The sequence below is a fragment of the Humulus lupulus genome, chromosome 3 (assembly GCF_963169125.1).
Source record: "Humulus lupulus chromosome 3, drHumLupu1.1, whole genome shotgun sequence".
NCBI lineage: Eukaryota > Viridiplantae > Streptophyta > Magnoliopsida > Rosales > Cannabaceae > Humulus > Humulus lupulus.
In genome coordinates, this window is record NC_084795.1 from 19,428,275 (window position 1) to 19,454,039 (window position 25,765).

The following is a 25,765-nucleotide window of genomic DNA, read 5'->3' on the forward strand; positions in this document are numbered from 1 at the left end:
TCCTCTTTAACAATCAATGAACTCATCACCAATCCAAATACATTTCTTTGTTAAAATTATAGTTTTAGATATTTTTATATACTTTTTAAAAATATTTTGCACAAAATTATATCAAAGATAATTATTAGAATTTGAATACCTAATAATAAATACTAAAAATTTTAACTCACAAATCTTAAAATAAATTAATAATTATAAAAATATTGTAACGTCCTACGTTTTTGGGTACCTTTAAACGACTCGGGTCGGGATTTTTCCCCCGGGTTAAGAATATTATTTTAAATAATATTATATTTTGTTTGTAAGTATTCCATGAGTTATTGCTAGCCAAAATATGAATTTTGTGATTTTAAAAGTCAAGATAAGACTTTCGGTCCTGGACCGACACAAAAACCCTGATCGGGTAAAAATCTCGGAAAATAAAATGAAAAATCATGGCAATTATATTTTGGGCATAAAATACATTCATAAAAGTTAAAGTTTGGTCAAAAATAATAAACCTAAAAGAAAATGGAAATTTTAAGGCATTTTGTGGTAAATGCCTAATTTTGCCGAAATGGGGAATTTTATTCCATGAATGGACCTTAGGTTAAATTTTATTTTGTGGTTAATTAAATTAAATATGAGAGACATTTAATTTAATTAATTAATAGTAAGTTTGGTGATTAAAACTTAATGAGAGTGAAAAAGGTGTAAGAAGTCAAGTGGGCAAGTGGGTAGAAAAGCACTCAAGTGTTTTGTGATATTTTGAAGAGTTGTGTGAGCCATTCTAACCCCCAAATCCGACCACTCTCCCTCCCTCATTCACTCTCATATGATTTTTGAAGACTCTCTCAAGTGTTCTCTCCATTTGCAACCCCAAGAACACCAAAGAAACTTGGAAGCTAAGTCTTGGTCTAGGAAGGGTTTTCCCTAAGGTAAAGTTTCATTAATCTAGACTTTTGTAAAGTTTTAAGCATAGAGTTTCAACTAGCTAATTGACTATGTTGTTGGGGGAAGTTTGTTAGAGTTTTTGAAAGGTTTTGAAGGAGTCAAAGCTTATAGGAAGGTCCAAACCTTAAGCAAGAACACCAAAGAGGTAAAAAGTTTACTTTTGATGATTTTGTTGTAGGGTTTTTAGTTTTAAGCATTATTTTGTATATCTAATGCTTAGAGTTTCTTGTTGATGATGTAATAAGGTTATGGTAGTTGTTTAATAATTTTTATGATGCATGAGTATTGATTTTTGAAAATGGGAACCAAAACCCCCAAGGGTTTTGTAGGATACCCTAAAACAAAACATGTTTTGAGCTGTGACTTCCAAGGGGTCAAGCAGCCACTGTATATTGTTTTTGTAAAATTAAATTGTACTGTGATGTTGTTGAGATTGAGTACATAAAATTGAGCTTTTGAAACACAAAAAAATGTTTAGAAATGAGTAAGTTATGCTATTTCAAAGATTAGGTAAAAAACTGTTTTTTCGTATTCTTATTTTTGGAACCAAGTTTGGACAGCCACTGTATAGGTCAAATGAACCCAGTTTTTTCTAAACTTTTGTGGACATATTACTTGCATAACCTATTATTCCACTGTAAAATTTGGTAAGAAAATATTGAACGGTTTGAAAGTTATTAACTGTCAAAGTTTGAAAAAAATAAGGACTTGAAAATAATGTCATTTTTACCTCATTGTTGGAAAATGATTTCACCAATCAAAAATGCTCATTTTGACCTAAGATTTTTCAAAGACCTAAATGGCATAACAAAAATGGAATTGGGAAATTTTGGTAACAATTGGGTAAGTAAATTTCAAGTTATGAACTAACGAAGTATGTAGTTAAAAATGTGAAAAATAGGTTTTTCACACTTAGTGTAAAAATGAGATTTTGGAACATAAGGTAAAAAGTAAAATTTTGTTTATTTCAAGATATAAAATGGTAAGTCTTGAAATCATATTTTCACTAAAATTTACCCTTTGAGTTTAAATGAATTATTTTTATTAAAGAGTTTTTATTCTTTCTAAAAATAAGAGATTTAATTTATTAATAGTTAATAAATTAAAAGAGGGATTAAAACCCTATATTTTGAGAAAAATAATTAAATAAATTATTTTCCTAGTAAGTAAAATTGATTAATTGCTTTTGGAAAATTAATTAGTCAAGATGAGAAATTTATAACGGTTTTCCTAATTAAGACAAATTAGGCAATTTTCTTAAAACAGTTTTTAGATATTAAAACCTTAAGAAAAATAAAAGGAAAATTTAAAGAGTTTATTTTCTTTAAAAATAATTAAGGAATTTATTTGTATTTTCTGGATATAATACCGGCTAAAATCTTACATATTTTAACCGACTAGTCGAAAGTGCGGGTTAATAGCGATACCTGGAAAGAATAAGATTTTTAGCGGATTGTGGGAAATACCATTGTGATACCCGAGCCTAGGTATCGAGACCTTAGGATAGGTCTCCCCGAGACTTAAGGTTTAGTCTCGAATATTTTGTATAACTTTCCTTAATAAGTTTAAAACCAAATAAGGATTGTAAATCCTTACAAATGACTTTTATTAAAATGACCAAACTGCCCAAAATAATAATAATGAATTATGAGTGCCATAATTAATCCGAGTATACTGTATGGATAACTACAGTATTGGCTAAGCGTAACTGGACTGAACGTTGGAGGGTGAAAACTTGCTGAGCGCTAAGGACTCCAAGTAAGTCAACTTATATTGTATGGCTGCAACATGAAATGATTATTGTCTTGTATGTTAGTATAGGGATACATGCACATATATAGGCTGTCATAGAAAGTTGCTTAGAGACGTTAGTCTAGTGAGTGCTGATTTAGAAAATATGAACGGTAGAAGTCCGTCATATCCTAGACGGTTGATCCCCGTCACACTGCTTGATTTTATTTATGTCCGGTTCATTACCGCGACGAGTGGCCATGAGATGAGGATAAGCTGGTTAAACCTAGGGGCGCCAAGATAAATGGGACCTAGGGGCCCTCATGCTTACTTAATCATTGGACGGTTAGAATCCGAGCAAGTGCTCTGATAAGTTATTCTCGGACATCAGCCGTGAATATTGGCCATTCCGTGAGAGTGCCTAGAGATACTAGGGGTTGCCAAGATTGAGTGAGGTTGAACACCCTAGGGGCAGCTGCTCACCAGCACCACCGATTAACATAGAAGTCTCCGAAAAATCGTGTAAATTGGATTACACTCTTGAATATGTAGCGATGCCCTAGGTAACACGATAGTTACCCTTGATGAGAATATTTATTGGCTAGATCTTAGTGTGGGGACTCAGTTCTCTTTTACAGATTAGCAATTATGTTGGAGGGCGCGTTACGCATGAATTGTTGGAAATTGTCGAGCGTTGGTCTCGAATTATTTGGTGATATAATATATCTGCTTGCTCTGGGATTTTCTGAGTGCAGGGATATAATTGTTGATAAGATATAGTTGTGATATAATATATCTGCTTGCTCTGGGATTTTCTGAGTGCAGGGATATAATTGTTGATAAGATATAGTTGCGATATAATATATCTGCTTGTTCTGGGATTTTTCTGAGTGCAGGATTTTTATCTAGTTACGAATTAATTTATCATTGGTTATCAGGCATGACCATAAGTTTGCCAGGACGCTTTAGCGTTCTTGAAATTGATTGTTTAGGGTCCGGAACCCTAATTCTCTACATGCTTTGTTTGAAAGTTGATATTACTAAGCGTTTTCGCTTACCTAGTTGTTTCATGTTGTAGGTAAGAGCAAGGGCAAGGCAGAGCAGTGAACGCTGGAGTCTTCCTTGCAAATGTACATGTGGACCGACCTTTTGGGAAGCCGTTTTATTTTTGGAAATGTTGTGTAATTTTTCTAAACTAGGCTCACTCTACTCTTTATAAAATATGTTGAAACTAAATGTTAAGTATGGCCATAGGACTTTTTAAAAAGTTTTTTTTTATACGGGTTTTTGAGACATTTTGTTAAATGAAAACATTTATATTTCCGCATTATCGAGTCTTGAAAATCCGGGTCGTTACAAATATAATATTGAGAAAAATAATAGACTTTTATTATAATTTTAATTTATAGATAATTGACAAATAAAAATTTATTATCATTATTAATGTCAAAATATCGGGTTTTTTATTGTGTCGTGCTTTCGGGCTAGTTTGTTCGTACTTTCATGTCGTGCCTTCGGGCTTGTCGTGCCGTGCCATGCCAATTTTCAATTCGTGTCGTGCTTTGACCCAAGCCCATATTTTTTTGTGTCGTGGCGTGCTCGTGCTGGTTTTGTGCCGTGCTAGAAAGCCCGACCTGTATTTACAGCTCTACTCGAGAATTGCTAAGGGGCACTATAGGTGCCCAACACTACAAGGAGGTGACATAACGCTATTGATATTGGGTCCCACATATTTAAATTTAATAAGTATTATGGAGTATCATTATTGCTATTTGGCTCCTTAAGGTGTCAAACACCACATGAGCTGACACATTATGGTTGGTTAGCGATACCACACAATACTTATTAAATTCAAATATGTGGGACCTGATATTGGATTGCACTAATAACAGTATGTCACCTCCTTGTGATGTTAGGTACCAGTGGTGCCCCTTAGTAATTCTCTATCGTTAACTAACTATGGAGTGTCAGTGGTGCCCCTTAGCAATTCTCTATCGTTAACTAACTATGGAGTGCCACCTCATGTGGTGTTGGGTACTTTAAGGTGTCAAATAACAACACTCCAAGGACTTTGTGCCATGATTTGCAAACAAATAAAAATAAGTTTAATTTGTCGAGTGTTGACACATAATTAAAGATTAATACTAGAACTTGAATCAGTTGATTCCTCCCTTTCTATAAAAGCAATACAATTGAAATAATAATAACAATCAAAATCATATATATATTTATGTATAATAGACAATAGAATTTTTTTTAATAGGGTACTAGATTATATAATGAAATATATAAATAATATTATATATTATTATTATAATAATAATAATGATAGGGAGCGACTACAACGCATCCACTTTTTTGACAACATTGGTGCATCATTTTTCTATTTTTAGCAACTGGATAGATATAATGCAAAAACAATTTATATGACGGTGTACTTTGTAGCTATCTAGAACATCCTAAAAAATTTCAAGAAATTCTAAATAAATTATGGTACTGAAGACATGGTTTAAACTATCTATTGCACTCGTGCCTGTTTTTTTGTGTCCGCATGTAAAATTTGACAGTTTGAACCTTGATTTCGGCTTCGAAAACATTAAGAATTTCTTGAAAATTTGTGGGATATTCTAAATAACTACAATGTATATTGTCATATAGAAAATTTGAGATTATATTTATCCAGATGCTGAAAATAGAAAAATGATGCACCAATGTTGTCAAAAAAGTTGATGTGTTGTAGTCGCTCCCTATAATAATAATACAAAACATAACTCAAAATAAAAAAAAATAATTGTATTATATTAATTGCATACAACGAAAACTTTCCTTTAAAGTGTTTTAGATGTATATAATACCTTATATAACTTTTTATCATGCAACAATGTTCAAACAAAAAATGAAAAAAACCAATACGACTAATATTACATAATTAAGTGCTCCACGTCCCATGGTGAACAAAAACTATATGCCCATTTCAATTCTCATTGCCGCCCTGGCGGCCAATCTGTGCACTCTGTGGCCTCCTATCAGGTCTAGGAGCTGAACTAGTATCCGGAGTCTTCCTTTTCTGGTCGCTGGGGCCTCCGCCCCTACTTGATCCTGAGAAGGGAGGCCCCGTCCTCCTCATATCCCTCCTGGCTGCGTTATTGCGCCAGATCTTATTCTCAGCTCCCTCTGCAGTAAGGGCTCTCTCCACTACCTGAGCACATGTCGTCACTCCAGGTACAGTGGTAATTCTGACATCCCGGGCTATCATAGGCTGTAGCCCTTATAGGAATCTTTCCTTCCTGGTCCCATCAGTGGGCACCAAGTCAGGAGTGAACTTGGCTAATCTGTCGAATTTCAAGGCATATTCGGTCACTGACATACTCCCTTGCAACAATTTACTGAATTCCTCGGCCTTTGCAGCTTTAACAACCTCATTGTAATTCTTTTCATTGAAGAGGGTTTTAAACTTTTCCCAACCCATTGTAGTTACGTTTCTAGTTTGGGACACCACCTCCCACCAGATTCGGGCATCCTCTTGAAACATGTACGTGGCACAGGCCACCCTTTCATTGCCCACAACTCTCATGAAGTCCAAAATAGATGTAATCATGGCCATCCACTGTTCTGCCTTAAGTGGATCCGCGCCACCCTAAAAAACCGGAGGGTATTGCTTCCTGAACTGCTCATATACCAACTCCTAACGGTTCTCCAACTCTGTCTGCTGTTGTACGATTGGTATTGGAACAACAGATGGGGCCCCTACTGCAGCGTTCCCAGCCGGAACCTGCTGTTGCCTCAACTGTTGAATCTCTTTATTCAATCTCTGTAGTTGAGCTTACAAGTCTGCAAGCACCTATTGCCAGTTCTCAGGGGCTGGCGGAGGGTTCTGACCCTGATCATTACTTTCGGCCTGATTCCCAGCGCCGGCCGGTTCATTAGATTGCCCTGGAAGCATACTTCCAAGTCTATCTGCAATCAATGACTCGGCTTATCAGGCAGTAATAACATTATCTCACATCAACCCACGGTTCAAAACCGATCAAATAAACATCCACATGCACTGACAATGCTAATAAGCATCCCAATGATTCACATACAATAACCATGCTAATAAGCAGAGAAATTCAAGATATCACTCAAACAATATGCTAATAAGCATGTTTAAGGCATGCATAACCACTTAACAATGCTAATAAACATTTTCCTTTAGTATGTAACGGCGCTAATAAGCATCCTTTATCCAGGGTGCACATACATCAGCGCTACTAAGCGTTTCTGACATTCATCAAATCCAATGACGCTAATAAGCAATCCTATAGCATTTACAAATATCTATCGTGCTGATAAACACATTCTCAACCTACATGCAGTGGGCAAGGGCCAGGCCCTATCAGAATAACTTATGCTTCTTATTTAGAATAGCAGATAAAGCACACATAATTCATTTAAGCAAATATACACATAACTATATTAATAGTTACCCAACCCTAAGTCGAGCTTGTCTTTAGCAGTGAATGTACATGCCCAGTCCAACATTAGGAGCCCTTAAACCTTGGCTGCTCTGATACCAAGTTGTAACGCCCTGCTAATTAGGGTCTGTCACCAAGTGTGTTTAAAACCAGTGTTGGACTTGCTAAACAAGTCATTTGGACTAAACGTGTGATTAAGCCACTAAAGGTTTAGGTATTAAAATTTTTGGTCAACTCATAAGCATCTTCATTAAGTTAAAAGCATGTTCTTTACACGGGATCCCAAAAACATCAGTTTAAAAGTTGGTTACAACAATTAAGTTACATAATAAGCCGACCTAAGCGGCAAAAGTTGAGTTTAACCCTAGTTCCCTTGAACATCTCGGCCGTGGTGGTTGAGCAGACTACATATGTACATGTCACTGCTATTGCCCTCTGACTCATGGCTGGTTGTGCTTCTCTTTACCTTTACCTGCACCACAAAGCACCTGTGAGCCAAAAGACTCAGCAAGAAAACATATTGAACAGTTCACAGTGTAATATAACTATCAAACAGTAATAACTGAAACTGGCGTATTTATTATACAAATTGGCAACCATGGGGTCACGTAAGCGCGTGTCGCACTTCCTTTCAATTTGTTGGCATCCGAGCCAGTCAAGTGCATGTTTCACTCCCAGGGTGGCCCAGCCATGGTGGCCTGCACTCCACGTGCATAATGCCAACCTCAGCTTATAAACTGAGTCCTTTAAGTCCTTGACTTATAAGTCAATCCCCATTTAACAACCTAATAACCCTCTGGTTTATAAACCGAGCTTCCTAGTCACAACAGACAACCACATATCTCATAAAGCATTCATATCAACAATTGCAATGCATTATAATACATTCAAATAGCAGTCATAGGCATAATCATAATTATGCGCATTCTAGTGTACCTATTCAGATATTCACAAACATTATTATATTCATGTTCATTAACAGGGCCAAAGCCTTAATCATATCTATATCCAGCATTGATTAAGCTCTAGTCACACATTCACACTATGGGTGCAGTTTTCTTACCTTCGGTCCGAATGCAAGTTGCTAGTGACGCTCCTTTGAGTACGATCCCCGATTCAAGCCCTTAGCGTAGACCTAGTCACAACCATAATTAAGAATTCCATCAACAATGGGAGAATAAAAGTTCCTAGACCAAATCCTAGCCTCCGGGGCGTCAAATTCCACTCAACAAGGAAGTAGAATCGACCCCGAGCCCAAATGGTTAAGTTCCCGAACCAAAAACCTCATTAAAGCCAAAAATCCCCTTAAGGGTCGCGGCCCTATGGACCCATGCTGCGGCCCGCCTCTAAGTTAGAGGCTCGGCCCCCCTGGAAAACCAACGCGCGCTGCGGCGCTCCCCTGAGGCGTGGCGGCCCACCTCTGCCTCCGAGCCCTCCTGGCTCCTTCTAGCTCCATAGGGCTGCAGCATACCAAGAACAAGGCCCGACCTAGCCCTTTGAACCCAGAATTTGTGGGTTTTTCACTTGGTCGAACCCAACTAAAACCATCCAATTTCATCCCAATCTTCCAATTCAATTCCCATAATTAGCATACTTCCTTCCAGTAACCAAACCTAACTAACACTGAATTAAAAACCCATTAACAACCCAAAATTATCTCCCCAACTATCAAACATGCAAAACTTTGAACTTCAATAAAAAACCAGAGAAACCTTATACTTGAATCTGAATTAAAGACCTTACCTCTATTGATCCTCTTGAGCTAATCGTCCAGTTCCTTAAGCCTAACACCTTGATTCCTAAGCTTGACCACCAATTTTTCCTCAAAAATCCTCAAGCTTCATGAAAACAAAGAAAACGAGGGAGAGAGAAAGAGAGCTGCTGAGTCTTCTTTCTTTTAGTTTCCTTAACCTTCTCAGAAAATCCCAGCTCACCAAACTCTATACTTAAACAGAAAATGACTAATTTGCCCCTTGCCCTTAGCCTATTCTTCATATGCTCTCAAGGGCAATTTTGTCCTTTGTCTCATATCCCGCTAATTCACAACTATGTCCTATAATTCCCATTACTTCAAATATTCCCACATGATTATCAAATATTTTCCCATTACCCACTAATTCCCGGTAACGTACTATATTACTGAAATACCCCCCAAGCTCACCTCGAGCTGGGTATAAAACCCCGTTGTGACTTTTCCGCTGACTTGTTCATCTGGATCGCCTCGCATTGAGTAACCCAAATATATCCACATAATAATGTGGTCTCAATCACACAAACACATATTTAATATTTCTAACATGCAAGCATAATTATATTATAATATAATTCACATAACAACTCAATTATTGCCTCCCGGCCCCCTAATCCAAGCACTAAGCCACATTAGGAAATTTGAGATGTTACAGCTTGAGTTAGGGGGAAATAAGCTTTTGGACAAAGGTTGTAAACCTTGTTCAAGTTGGTGATCCCCAACGCTCTTCACTTTGGTGGTGTGAGTGAGAGTTCCTTGTTCCTTGTTCATTGTTCTTGTTCTTATCTTTTCTACTATTGCTTTTCTTCTTATTCTTATTTTCTTATTTACTTGTATTTCTTATTTAGAATTGTAATCTTTTTATTTCTTTTGTTTCAAACACTATTACTTTATTTGTATATTTTATTTAGAATTGTAATTTTCTATCCTCTTCTTCTACTTTTTCTTATTCTATTTGTAATTTTTAGTCATAGAGTTATAACATTATTTAATCAATCGTTGTTTATTTATATTATTTTGCTTAGAGTTGTAAGGGTTTTTACCATTTCCATTGAGGCAACATTTTTTTTCTTCTTAACATTCAAAAGCCTAACCCTTTGTTTGTGTTCAATGGAAGGTGAGACTATCATAATCATGAACTAAGACCTAGTGAGGTTGGATATGTTTGATGGATCCAATTTCACTAGGTGGCAAGACAAGGTGAGATTTCTCTTGACCACTCTCAAGATCGCCTACATCCTAGGGTCCACACTTGAACCTCTCCCAACGCCATCCGACAAGGACACTCCCGAGGTGGTGGAGAAAAGAAGGAAGAGGGAGGAGGACAATCTCCTTTGTAGGGGCCATATCCTCAACACCTTTTCCAATAGGCTCTATGACCTCTACACCAAGACTAAGTCAGCAAAGAAGATATGAGATGCACTTGAGACAAACTTCAAGGCGGAAGAGGAATGTACCAAAAAGTTTTTGATTTTTCAATATATCGATTTCAAATTTTTTGATGATAAACCTATTCTTCCTCAAATACATGAGCTACAAATAATTTTTAACAAATTGAAAGTTTTGAAGATTGAGCTTCTCAGGGCCTTCAAGTTAGTGCTATAGTGGAAAAATTACCACTAACTTGCAGGAGCTATAGGAAAAGTTTCCTTCATAAAAATGAGGATTATTCTTTGGAGGAAATCCAAAAACATATTCGAATTGAGGAGGAATCGATATGTAGAGACAAACTTGTGGAGGGGTCTAATGGAGAGACTTCCAAAGCAAATGCGGTGTCACAACCAAAACATCCCAAAAACAAAGGGAAAGGCAAGAAGGGTAATGAGACATCTTTGGGTCCAAAAACTAACCCAAACAAGTTTAAGGGTGAGAAATGTCCTTGCTTTGTGTGTGGAAAAAAGGGTCACTATGCTAGAGAGTGTAGGCATAGAAAAGACCAACAAGGACCTAAGGTAAATGCAACTCAAGAGGAGAATATAATTGTTACCCTTAGTGAGGTGAATGCGGTCCAAGGCAAGGTGAAAGGATGGTGGTATGACACATGTGCCACCATCAATGTCACCTATGACAAATCATTGTTCAAGGCATTTAAAGAGTCAAAAGGCAACCATGAGATTCAAATAGGCAATGAGGGAAAATCCAAGGTACTTGGAAAAGGTACCATCGAAGTCTTTTACACCTCTGGCAAAAAAGTCACATTAGTGAATGTGCTTTATATTCCTAAAATGAGTAGAAACTTGGTAAGTGGTGATTTTCTTGGTAAGCCCGACATTAAAGTCGTTTTTGAGTCCGGTAAACTTATTCTTACCAAATCTAATGTATTTTTGGGAAATGGGTACTCTTGTGAGGGAATGATTAAGTTGTGCACCAATGATGTAACTTTCAATGTTATCAATAAAAATGTTAATTCCGCTTATATTGTTGAGTATGATTATTTATTTTTGTGGCATCTTAGACTATCTCATATAGGTTTTTCAACTATGAAAAGAGTAGTAAAATGTGGTCTGATTTCATGCAATATTAAAAACTATGGAAAATGTGAAACATGTGTTAAGGAAAAAATAATAAAGAAATCATTTCCTAGTGTAGAAAGATCATCTAATTTACTAGATTTAATCCATAGTGATCTTTGTGAATTAAATGGTGTTTTAACTAGAGGTGTACAATGTATTTTCTTACTTTTATTGATGATTTTAATAGATATACCTATGTGTTTCTTTTAAAGCATAAAGATGAGACTTTTGATGCTGTTAAAGTATATAAATTAGAAGTTGAAAATTAACTCAATAAAAAGATTAAGGTGCTAAGAAGTGCTAGAGGAGGATAGTACTTTTCTAATGAATTCAATGCATTTTGTGAAGAAAATAACATAATTCATGAGTGCACCACACCTTATACACCACAACACAATGGTGTTGCTGAAAGGAAAATATAACTTATCTAGAGATGATAAATTTTATATTGGTGTTTTCTAAGTTGAACTTCAACTTATGGGGTGAAGCGTTGTCACATTCTTAATCGAATACCGATGAAGAAAAATGAGATATCTCCAAATGAGTTATGGAAAGGAAGAAAACCCAACATAGGGTACTTCAAAGTGTGGGGGTGTCTTGCATATTGAAAGAAGAACGAACCTAATAGAACAAAGTTAGGTTCAAGAGCCATAAAGTGTGTTTTTGTTGGTTATGCCAACAATAGTAAAGCTTATAGACTATTATACTTAGAGTCTAATGTTGTGATTGAATCTAGAGAAGTTGAATTCTTTGAGAACATGTTATGTGACAACAATTCTCAAGCTTAAACATCTTTAAAGGAGAATTTGTTATATGAGAACAATTCTCAAGCATCTACATCCAAAAATGATTCTCAAGAGGGGAATTCTCAAAGAAATGTAGACCAACCCATTGAACTTAGAAGAAGTCAAAGGGCTAGAAAGGAGAAAAGTCTACAATTGGATGAGATAGATTCTCAATGAATCTCTTTCTACATGGTAGAAGGAAATAGAGAGGAAGTCATTAGGAAAGTTTCTATTGTACTTCTCGTTGAGGATGATCCTAAGACTTATAGCGAAGCCATGCAATCAAGAGATGGTGCATTTTGGAAAGAAACTATTAATGATGAGATGGATTTCATTCTTTCCAACAACACTTGGGAATTGGTAGACCTCCCACCAGGGTCTAAGCCAATTGGGGGTAAGTGGGTATTTAGGAGAAAATACCACACTGACGACACTATCCAAACCTTTAAAGCTAGATTAGTAGCTAAAAGGTTTAAGCAAAATGAGGGTATTGATTATTTCGATACCTATGCGTCTGTTGCAAGAACAACTTCTATAAGAATTTTGTTCGCTTTGGCTTTTATACACAATTAGTATGTTCATCATATGGATGTCAAGATGGCATTCCTTAATGGTGACATCAATGAGGAGGTCTATATGGAATAACACGAAGGGTTTGCCTACCAAGATATGAACATAAAGTTTGTAGACTTGTAAAATCCTTATATGGATTGAAACAAGCTCCTAAGCAATGGCATGAGAAATTCGATCAAACCATCATGTCTAATGGGTTTAGACATAACAATGGAGACAAGTGTTTGTATTCCAAAACTTGTAAGGGATATGTGATCATTGTTTGCCTATATGTGGATGACATGAATATTCTAAGTGATAGCATGAAAGGGATAGAAGAAACGAAGAGGTTTCTATCATCAACCTTCAAGATGAAAGATCTTGAAGAAGTTGACACCATACTTGGTATCAAAGTGAAGAAACATAGTGGGGGTATTGCATTGGGGAAAGCCCACTATATTGAGAAAGTATTGAAAAAATTTAACCATCTCAAGGTTAAAGATGCCAATGCTCCATTCAACCATAGTGTAAAACTAGAGAAGAATGAAGGAAGAGCGGTGGCTCAATTGGAGTATGCAAGTGCTATAAGGAGTCTTATGTACGCTGCCCAATGACCTAGACCTGCTATAACATTTGTGGTAAGTAAACATAGTAGGTTTACAAGTAATCCAAATGTGGATCACTGGAAGGCTATTGGGAGAGTCCTAGGTTATCTCAAGAAAACTAAAGGACTAATGTTATACCCAAAATTTGGAGATCAAGGACGTGGCAATAAATGTGACAAATGACAGTGCATGGTCAATAAAAGACACGTTAATAGTCGATAAATACATTGACTCCTCAGAGTTGTGATAAAGTGACCCGGTAGACTGACGAAGAATTTGGACTGCTTGAAAGATGTCATAACCAAGCCAAGTGCACCTTGGTCCTAGGAGGCTAAGGGGAGTGCATCCTAGGAGGCTAAAGAGAGTGATCCTAGGAGAACCCAAGGATGAGGTCCGAGGAGAACTCAAGAAAGTGGTCCTAGGAGACCCCAAGGAGGATGTGGTCCTAGGAGACTCCAAGGGTGTGTTTGAGGTAAGCCTCCCAATGTTTCCTAAGTGTTGGCTCGAACGTGTCCAAGGTAAGTAGCTAAGGAGGAGGAGTCCCATGCAAGTCAAGAATGGGGACTTAGATTTTGACAAGAAGAGCCTACACAATGTCTGATCGGACATGCTTGGGAGATGCTAAAGGAGAATGCCTTGAACTTGTCCAAGGTAAGATGTCAAGGAGGATGCCTCGGACCACCTTGGTTCGAGGAGAAGCCAAGGGGATTGGTTCAAGGAGGAACATGGCATGCTAGAGGAGAGTGTTATGTTAGAGGAGAAAAGTGCATGTCCCTCAATCAAACCTTCATCAAACCATCTCAAAATCAAAACCAAGCATCAACACAACATATCCACTAGTTTAACAACAAAACCTAAGCCTTAAACAACTCAAAACATCAACACATACCCAATTCCATGATCAAGATATCAAGCTTATGAACTAACTCAAAAACAGAGCAAAACCATAAAACTTTAGCTAGAAATCTTACCTTAAACACAGATTCGAACCCCTTCAATGGTTGAACTAAGATCCTAAACCCTCAAGCTTTGATTCCCAAGCTTTAATCCACAAGCTTGCTTCAAAAATCTCAACCGAGAGAGAGAGAGATGATCGAGAGATAAGTGAAAGAGAGAGCCTATGTTTTTTCCTTAATCCCTCTACATCCTTTTAATTTAAACATATCCCATGGTCAAAAGACAAAAATGCCCCTAGGATCATTTAATTCCTTAACAACCACCCAAGGGCAGAATAGTCATTTCCCGTCTAACCCGTTAATTATAATTAACGACCTCCAATTCCCGTTATTTTCAATATCCTCAAATAATTAATAAATAATATCCCATTACCCATTTATTCCCGGTAATGTACTAAGCATCAAATTACCCCCAGGCTTACCTCGAGCCCGGTAATTAACCTTGTTATGACCAAACCACTAATCTGCAACCTAAGATCATCTCATGTCGAATAGCTCGATCATATCCACATAACAATGCGGTCTCACCTATAAATCACCAACATGCACATAAATATACAGATATGCCCTCAACAGGCCAAATTACGAAAATGCCCTTCTAATAAGAAGTGGGTCCACATGCATGCAATTATCATCATATAATAATATAACTCACATAATCATGCATATAATCACATAATTGCATATTAAATCAATTATGGCACTCCTGACCCCCTAATCCAGGCTTTAAGCCACATTAGGGAATTTGGGACATTACAAGAAAAGTTGGATCAACCATGAGTTTGATAGCTTCAGGGGAAAGGTGTACATATGTGGCTTACTCGACCGCCACAGCCGAGGATATCATTTGGAACTAGGGTTGTACCTTGATTTTGCCGCTTAGGTCGACTTTTGTATTCATTTTGAGTTTGTAACAATTTTAAACTCTGTTGGGATCCCATGTATTGTACTCAAACTCTTTTAATGAAATGGTTGACTTTTGACCAAAATTTTTAGTACCTAAACCTGTGGTTAGTTTCAATTACACGTTTTTAGTCCAGATAACTCGTTTAGCGAGTTAAAAACTATTTAATTACATAGTGTAACGGTCCTGGATTTGGAGGACGTTACATCATGTGTACACTTTTAGTAATGTATAAATGAACACTAATAATTGTTCAATTGATGTTTATGTTGTAGATGACAGATCCAGGAGATGAGATTAGGCCAGATAAGCGAGGTCTTACAAAGATGGGTCATGTAAACCAATGAAAAGATAAATGAATCAAGGTAAACCTTGAGTGCAATGATAGGGGAGAACCTTTTGGAGATGCATATTTAGAGATAATTTCATACTTTGGAGTTAGATGCAGAAAGTCAATGTCTCTGAATTATGCTGATTGGAGGCGTATCCCACAACATTTGAAAGATAATATCTGGATTGATGTATATGTAAGTTTGTTAAATTATATCACCACCAAATACATCTACCCTTTGGTAGAAGAGAACATGATGGAACAACTCGGATTTGTCCCATCAGCGTATCCTGAAATCAACCACAAGGATTAGTTACAGTTTGTCCTTCATCGTCTATCTCCAGAGTTTTAGGTTCTCTTTTCTATGCAAACTTAGTTTTGAAATATGAGTAAATGTTCAATAACTTACCTCTAATTATTTTTAAAGGAATTAATGAAAGCACAAACCTATGAGCTTAATTTGTTAGAAACAGATTTTCCGAGTGCGTAGCGGAATAAAATTTATGGCCCCAGTAGATTTCAAAAAATTTATATATAAAATCATTTTAAAAATTTGATCCTATGATATATATATATTAATCTAACAGAAGAAGATTTACCTCTTGAAGCCTATCAAGTGTCCTTGCTATCTTCTTGTATAATAAACGATCATCCTATCCAAGCACGCAAGACTCACACCAAAGTCTTCCAGATCGTAATCTCAGCACAACAGAACATGCGTGGGCACATAGAGATTCAATAAGAAAATCTAGAACTCCATTGATATTCTCAAAACATGAGATCAATGGAGTTTGGGTAAAGAGAAAGGTTGAAACAATTTCTTTACTCTCTTTATTTTTCTCTCTGAAATATTCTCTCTTTCAGTCAGACTGAATATTACGATCTGTATCTTGTTGAGAGAAATATAATAATATATATATTTATATTAGTCATCTAGAGTTTTATAAATTAAAATAATTTTAATTAATTCAATTAAAATAGATATTATCTATTATTATATTAAAAATATATTAATTGAATTTAAATTGATTCAAAATCAATCTAACAACCCATATGTGTTGAGATTGGTTAAATACATGGTGAAATTGTTTAGGCACGAAGAGGTGCTAAAACAATAACAATTTCACAAAAGTCCACATGTGAAAGTTGACTTTCAGTATAGGCATTTATAAATCAACTTTTTGGGTCCAAGATGTTTATTTGGAGTATATAAGAGTACCCCAAGAATTTTGGGAGCATTTGGAGGTGTTTTAAGATAGGTCTTGGTGTGCCAAAATAGAAGCGTCGACGATGCATCGCCCCCAAGGAGGCAACACGTCGCCAAAAGCTTGAATCCCTTGGCTGAGACGGACCAGGCGATGCATCACCTGTCAGGCGATGTGTCGCCTGGGCTGTTACGGAAAGTCCGTACAGTTACGTAAACAACCTCCAAAACTCAAATTTAAATGCTCTAATCTCATTGGTTGAGCCCAATGAGGGTCCTATACTATTTGATGGGTTTATATGAGTTAATTGGTGAATTGATCACTCACCTCTCTCTAAAAGAAGAACTCTCCCTCTCTCTCATTAGCTCCAAGATTACTAGTTTTCTCCAAGATCTTCATCAAGAAAGCTTGACTTGTATAAATGATCAAGGTTTGTGTATTCCAATATCATTATATTGCTGTAGCTTCAAGCATTTCAATAGAGAAGGCTAGGAATAAAGATTTTTGGATAACAAATCTTCATTTGTGTCAAGTCTTGCAACTTTTGTGTTTCACATAAAATCATAGTTTGTGATTTTATATTCCTAGGGTTTGTTCTTCAAAGAAGGTACACTCTAAACTCTTACATTATTGTGTTTAAATATTATCAAAGATTGATTTACTTTTATCTTTTGTCTTGCGTTGTGTCACAAACCAATGGTTATCTATAGCCTAATCCCTAACAATAATAAATATTTATCTCTAAACCTTTGTTTTATGTCAAAGTTTGTGTATTTCTAAAGGTTTTTGTTCTAGTTAAATTCATGGAAGAAAGCTCATAAATCTCAGCTCTCAAGTTCATATCTCAAGATCTAGTTAGACTAGATAGGTTTGATGGCTCAAACTTTGTAAGATGGAAATACAAGAACAAGTTTCTCCTTACAACATTGAAAGTTCACTACATTCTTGACAAAGACTTGAAGACTTTGGAGCCTCCAAAGGATATTGATTCTCAATAAATAATCAAATAAAGGAAGAAAAGGGAAGAAGATGAACTCATTTGTAGATGCCACATACTCAATGCTTTGTCGGATTGTCTTTATGATCTCTATACAAACACTACATCGACAAAAGAGATATAGGAAGATCTTGAGAAGGAATACAAACCTAAAGAAAAAGGTACCAAGAAATTCCTTATCACTCAATACATGGAATTTAAATTCTTTGATGCTAAACCTTTACTTTCCCAAATTCATGAGCTTCAAATTATTGTGAATAAGTTTTTCACCCACAAGATAGCATTGTCGGAACCCTTCATTGTGGGGGGGATTATAGACAAACTACCTCCATCTTGTAAAGGCTATAGAAAGAGTATTCTCCATAAGAATGAAGAGATATCTTTGGAAGAAATCTTAAAACACCTAAAGATTGAAGATGAGTCTCGGCCTAGAGACAAGAGTATGGAAGAGTCCAATGTTAGGACATCCAAGGCTAATGCCATAGAAAAACCTTCTCAATCCCAAGGGAAGACTCAAAAGAAACCCCAATCAAAGAAAGATACTCATCTAGCTCCAACGAAGAATGTAGGGCAATTCAAGGGTGTGATAGACCCTTGTTTTGTTTGTGGCAAGAGTGGTCACATGGCTAGATAATGAAAGTATCAAAAACCCCATAACCATGGATCCAAAGTCAAAAAACCGAAGAGGAGTTGGTTGCAACTTTGAGGGAGGTGAATGTCATCCTAGGAAAGGTACAATGGTGGTGGTATGACACTTATGCCCCCATTCATGTAGCCTATGATAGAGAGGTCTTCAGGAACTTTGAGGAATCAAAGGATGGACATGAGATCCAAATGGGGAATGAGCAAAGGTCCAAGGTGTTGGGCAAGGGGAATGTTGATCTTTACTTCACATCCGGAAAGAAGGTTCTCTTGACCAATGTGTTGTATGTTCTGGATATGAGCAGGAACCTTGTGAGTGGGCATTTGTTGAGAAAATTGGGCTTCAAAATGGTGTTTGAGGCCGGTAAGATAATTCTATCCAAAGGCAATTACTTTGTGAGAAAAGGGTATGTGTTATGGAATGATAAAATTGTGTACCACTGACAATGGTTTTGATAACAATGCATGCTCATTTTCCTATTATGTGCTTGGTTTTGATTCCATTACTTTGTGGCATAATAGACTTGCTCATATATGATTTAGTACAATTAAAAGTGTTATCAAATGTGGTTTAATTGTATGCAATGATGTTGAGCATGATAAATGTGAATTATATGTTAAATCCAAGATGGTAAAGAGACATTTTCCTAGTGTTGAAAGGAAAACTAACTTGTTAGATTTGATACATAGTGATTTTTGTGAATTGAAAGGAATAATTACTTGAGGATGACATTGGTATTTTATTACCTTCATTGATGATTGTTCTAGATTCACATATGTATACTTGCTTAAGAATAGGATGAGACCTTTAGCATGTTTAAAATCTATAAAGTCAAAGTTGAAAATCAATTGGAAAAGAAAATAAAAGTGAATAGAAGTGATATGGGCGGTGAATACTTTTTCAATGGGTTTAATGTGTTTTGTTAGATGCATGGTATAATACATGAATGTACAGCCCCATATACTCCCCAAAAAATGGTATAGCAGAAAGAAAGAATATGACATATGTTGAAATGATTAATGTTATGCTATTATGTGTGAATTTGAGTTTTGCGATATGGGGAGAAGCCTAGCTTACTGCTTGTCATATTCTAAACAAGATTCCTCTAAAGAAGAATCAAATTTCACCATATGAGATATGGAAAGGAAAGAGGCCTAACCTAGGGTATCTCAAAGTGTGGGGGTGCCTTGCTTATCGCAAGAGCACGTAGCCTAAAATGACCAAGTTGGGTCCAATGGCCATCAAATGTGTGTTTGTAGGTTATGCCTCAAATAACAAGGCCTCTAGGTTATTATACTTGGAGTCTAATGTCATAAATGAATCAACAGAAGTGGAGTTCTTTGAGAGTTTGTTGTGTAGTGACAATAAGTGTAATGCCCCAAATTTCCTAATAAGGTTTAGGACCTTGATTAGGAGGCCGGGAGGGCCATAATTGATTTATTATGCTATTTAATGATAATATGCATGTTTAGGTGTATTAAATATACATGTGAACCCATTTATGATTAATTGGGTGATTTTCATATTTTGGCCATTTCGGGCATATTTGGCATATATTTGATATGTGTGTGTGGTGCTTTATTATTGTTTGGTTATGCCAGGGTTACTCAGCACGAGACGATCCTAGGAGGTAAGCTAGTGGGAAAGTCACAACGGGATTTATTCTTGACTCGGTGTGAGTCAAGGGGTATTTAGAACATTACCGGGTTATTGGGTAATGGAAATAAGAATTTGATGATAAATTTGGAGTTAGTAAGATCAGGGGGAAATTCTGGAGGTTTTGACTATTTTGCCCCCGGGGATGTTTTCGAGACCCCAAGCGTTAGAATTTTTTTGAGGCTACTTAAGCTTGAAGTAACCTTTAAAGGAATAAAAAGAACGTTCTATACGTTCTCTCTCCCTCAAAGTTCCATTTTCGTCTCCCGATCACATTTTCGAAGGTAACTTGAGTTCTAGGACTCGGATTCAAGCGAGGATCGAGGCAAAGCGATCCTAGGGGAGATTAGAAGCTTATTAGTCGGAGGATTTAGTTGGGAAACAACTCAATCAGAGGTAATTCAACTTTTAAGTTCTAAGTTTTTAAAGTTTTTAAGCTTGAATTGGACTTTGTGTTTTGATGAGTATTTGTTAGATTTGAAGCTTGGGTTTTATGGGTTTTGGATCATGGGGATGTTTGGGAACTTTGATTTTTTTGAGTTTGGAGATGTTTGGATATGTTTTTGAAAGGTTTTTAGATGAAGAAATGGAGTTTTTTTGGCTGGGTTCGAGGTTGAGCCGCGGCTCTGTTCTTGGGCGCTGCGGCTCAAGCTTGAAGAAGCTGGTGGTTTGGCGCTGATGGACTATTTGAGCTGCAGCTTTAATTACTGTCAGAGAAGAGTTTTTGGGCCTGACTTGAGTGGGGCTGCGGCTCAAAAGAGGAAAAGTGACCAAAGTGGGTTTTTAGTCATGGGAACTCAAACCTTAGGCCTCAGGATCATTCCTAATACCCGGTTTAGTGGGATTTGATGTCTCGGAGGCGAGGTCTTGGTTCCGGGATTGGTTTTAGAACTTGAACTCCTTGGATCATCGTTTATGGTTGTGACTAGGTTATCACTAGAGGCTTGGAGTAAGGATCGTGCTTGTGGCTCATTTATTGGTAACCTGTGCTTGGACCAAAGGTAAGAAAACTGCACCCTATATATATGACATGCATGGTTATTCTTGATGCATGTTGGATGTTTATATATGACATGCATGGTTATTCTTGATGCATGTTGGATGTTTAAATGTGACATGCATGGTTATTATTGAGGCATGTCAAGTGATTAAATGTGATACATGTGATGCACGAGAAACATGTGAATAGGGTTTGCCATGGTTATTGAATATGAGATTGTTTAGAGCTTGAGCCTCTGTGTTTATGCATGGTTGTAATTATGCTAGATCTGTTAAGTAAGCATGCTGAATGCCCTATAATCAGATATTTGACATATGATATATGTTTGGTGGCATTGCTTACTTGTGTATGGCACTGATTAGTCAGGGTTGGCACTGGTCGTGTATCACTGACCTAAGAGCCGGAAAACGGCATAAGCGTCTTGAACGTAGAGCTGATAAAAGATTAGATCTAATCGATATCATCGTTGAATGACTCATATGGGGTATTAATGCTGGACCGACCCTAAGGTCGGTGAAACTTATAAGCACTTGAATAGTCTAAGACTAATTACTCAGAGCCAGGGCCTAAGGCGTAGGTGACAACTTGTCACATGGCTAGGGAGCGGAATCTCATGGTTATGACTCTATGGTCATGAGGTAGGTTATGTTGGTGACTAGTCATCATGCACCTATCCTATTTAAGCTAGTGAAAGGATCACTTATCTACTCTATAGGTTTATGTTGGCGACTATTTCACCAGATACCTATCTTGTTTAAGCTAGTGAAAGGATCACTTATCTACTCGATAGATTTATGCTGGTGACTATTTCACCAGATACCTATCTTGTTTAAGCTAGTGAAATGATCACTTATCTATAAGCCCCGTGACCCTATCGTCACATGGCTATTGGGAACGGAACTCACCTTAGTGACTATTACAACTGGCACTCTTCTATTTGGGGCTTAAAGCCCGGGATGATTATTATGATCATTGGTTGATGTTGTATTTTCATCATTACGTGAATTCATTTGCCTGCTTGAATAGGGCTGTATTTTCTAGGTGTGTGCCTTATGATTTGATGACATGTTATTACTGTTCATGAGCATATTGACCTTTCTTGCTGGGCTTCGGCTCACGGGTGCTATGTGGTGCAGGTAAAGGCAAAAGAAAGCTGGACCATCCTTGAGTTGGAGAGCTTAGGTGGTGATGTGTACATATGCAACTGCTCGACTTCCACGGCCGATGATTGAAAGAGGAACTAGGGTTAAACCTTGTTTTGCCGCTTAGATCGGCTGGTTGTAAATATTTTCTTGTAATAGACCTATAAATTATATTTTTGGGATCCCAATGTATACAGTAAATGTTCTAATGAAACGTTCTATCTTAACCAAAATTTTTAATCCCTAAACCGCTAATCATACTTAGTTACACGATTTTGGCTAAATGACTCGATTAGCGAGTTTAGCACTGTTTATAAGGCATACCGTAACGGTCCCTGGAATTTAGGGCGTTACAATAAGCCTTAAGAACCAATCTAATTAGAAGGAACTGAAGATGAGTTACCTTCAAGGGTTGTAGAGCAACCGATATTGCCTAGAAGAAGCCAAAAGCTTAAAGAGAGTGGATCACAAAATCAAACCTCTCAAGTGGAGTCTCTTTACCTAGTAGAGGGAAACCATAAGGGAGATACTTGGAAGTATCCTATGGTACTTCAAGTGGATGATAATCTAACCTCTTGAGAGTGGATACTTGGAAGTATCCAAAGGCTTAAAGAGAATGGATCACAAAATCAAACCTCTCAAGTGGAGTCTCTTTACCTAGTAGAGGGAAACCATAAGGGAGATACTTGGAAGTATCCTATGGTACTTCAAGTGGATGATAATCCTAAAACTTTCCAAGAAGCAATGTCCTCAAGGGACTCTAACTTTTGGAAAGAGGCAATAAATGATGAAATTGATTCAATTATGTCTAACCACACTTGGGAGATTGTTGATCTATCACAAGGATCAAAGCCAATTGGTTGCAAGTGGGTGTTACGAAAGAAATACAATGCTAATGAGACCATTCAAGCCTATACGACAAGATTAGTGGCCATAGAGTTTAGACAAAAGAAGGGCATATATTATTTTGATACCTATGCACTGGTAGCAATGACAACATCTATAAGATTTATGGTTGCCTTATCATCAATTCACAACCTATATGTTCATCAAATAGATGTCAAAACGATATTTCTAAATGGTAACCTCGACGAGGAGATATACATGGAACAACCAGAAGGGTTTGTTCTAAGGGGAAATGAACATAATGTGTGTTTTAGCTTGTTAAATAATTATATGGTTTGAAGCAAGCACCAAAACAATGGCATGAGAAGTTCAATGAGGCCATTGCTCGGATGGGTTTAAACACAATAGTGCAGACGAGTGCTTATACTCTAAGACTTGTGATGACTATGTCATCTTAGTGTGTCCATATGTTGATGATATGTTGATATTGAGTAATGACATGAAAGACATAATAGAAACGAAGAGGTTTCTATCTTCTAACATCAAGATGAAGGACCTTGGAGAGGTTGATACCATATTAGGTATTAAAGTTAGAAGGAATGTTGATGGATATGCCTTAGGTCAAGCTCATTATGTTGAGAAAATACTTGATACGTTTGGTCATCACAATATCAAAGAGGCAAACTGATTAGTGGTGAAAAATGTCATTTTGTTGATTTTAATTGTCAAAATGAATTAAGTTTTAATTAATATTTTCATGATATTAATGTGATATATTTTATTAATGAAAATATTTCATTATTACTTAATTTGTTGTTATTTTGGCTCTTTGAAATGAAAAAAAAAAAGCTGAAAAGAGAATAGAAAAATTGGCATTTTTGAAGTATAAGAGCCCAAAAGAAGAGCTAGCATTTTCGCAATCCAAAAAGAAGAAGCCCATGCCCGTTTGGCTTTAACCAGGCCCGCCTAGCCTTGCTCTCCCTCAGCCACCTGGCGCCCCCTCCGCGTGCCACACGTCCCTGGAGCCCAGCCGACCCGTGCTTGACCTGGACGGCGACCCGCCTGACCCGTGCCTGGCACCACCCAACCCAATTTGCCTGCTCCCATTGCCAGCCTCCTGTCACGTGCCACATGTCTCATTTTGATTGGCTCTGTTGCATTTGTCATTTATTACTCACTTTGACCCCTGCAGCCAACAATTTCTATCAGCTCCAATTTTACAACAACTCTCCACCTTCATGCAATGAAACATGACAAAAAATAGCTATGATAACACTATAAATAATAATATTTATAATGTAACTTGGTTTTAAATAATCAGATTTATTATTTCTTTTGTAAACCCCTAAGCTTTATTTCCTTTTTCATTTTAGTTCCTTCATTTTCCTATAAATAGGATCACAATTTCACTCATTCACTACACCTTTCTCTCACACCTCCCACAATCTTCTTAGTTTCTCTCTCTAAGTTAGGAAAAATGGTTATCTCACAATTTTCTAGTAAAATTGTGAGAATGACTATTTGCCTAGGCTAGGGTAAATTTTGGTGAGGTTAGGGATGAAACTTTGTATTTAGTAATTTTTATGTATTTTTATAAACATTTTTCAAAGCCTATTATTTGAATTTTATTATTTCTATCATTAATTATGCAATTAATATTTATTATTAATTTTATATAGATTCAGTCAAGTTTTTTCTATGTAATTTTACAAAAATAATTTATATTAATTTTATTATTTTGTGAGTAGTCTTTTACTACATTATTGCCAAAATGATATAGTGTCGCTTCTAGATTTCTCATAACAATAGTATTAGCATGAGATTTTAATTTGTTATTTTGTGAGTGGTCTTTTACTGCATATTTCCAATAGTATTATGTGGATTCTAGGTTTCTCATATTAATAACAAGTGCATGTACTTCAAGTATGAAATTTTATTACTCAAATATAGTTGTAAATTATCAAAGTAAATAGGTGACCAAAATATATTGTGGAACCCCGATGCCTCACCAAACCTTTTTATTATTTATTGTCTTTTATTTTAATCCTTCAAATAAACAAATCCACAAAATATTGTTTCTTTTTACTGTTCTTATATTACTCACTTTCTAATCTATTTACTTGTCTCTTTGTTTCTTTACCTCCTTGTGGAATCGATTGTCATCTATACTACGTGTTTACCCGAAAAACGGCTGCTGATGACGTGGCAAGAATTTCTCACACGTGATTGACACGTGGTAGAAGTGTTTCGACTATTGACCAGAGGCGCATCGCTTCGTCAGGCTTAACTATTAGATACAACCAGGCTGGTCGTATAATTTAATTTATTTCCTTCTAAGATTGTAATCCTATAATAATTGCATTGAATATTTCCTCTTGATTACCTTGATACGCAGTTATTAAGGAAAGTTAAGGCCCATTGGCCCATGTAACCCTCCTTGAGCTTATAAATATGCATGAAATAGCTCAAGAAAAGGACTTTTTGATCTCTGAATCTTTTTCTTGAATATTGAGAGAGAGAGAGTTATAGTGCGATTATCCATCATTTCATTATAATTCTCCCAAGGTTTGTGAAACTCAAGAACTCTAGTTCTTTGATCACGGCTTTGAAAGTCAATATTAATAATAGCACTAAGTGGACGTAGGTCATTACCATTTTTGGGGCCGAACCACTATAAATCGTTGGTGTTTTCTTCTTTTCCATTAGATTAAACTCTTAATTGTCATCTCATTTTCTGTCGTATATTTGACTCCGTGTCA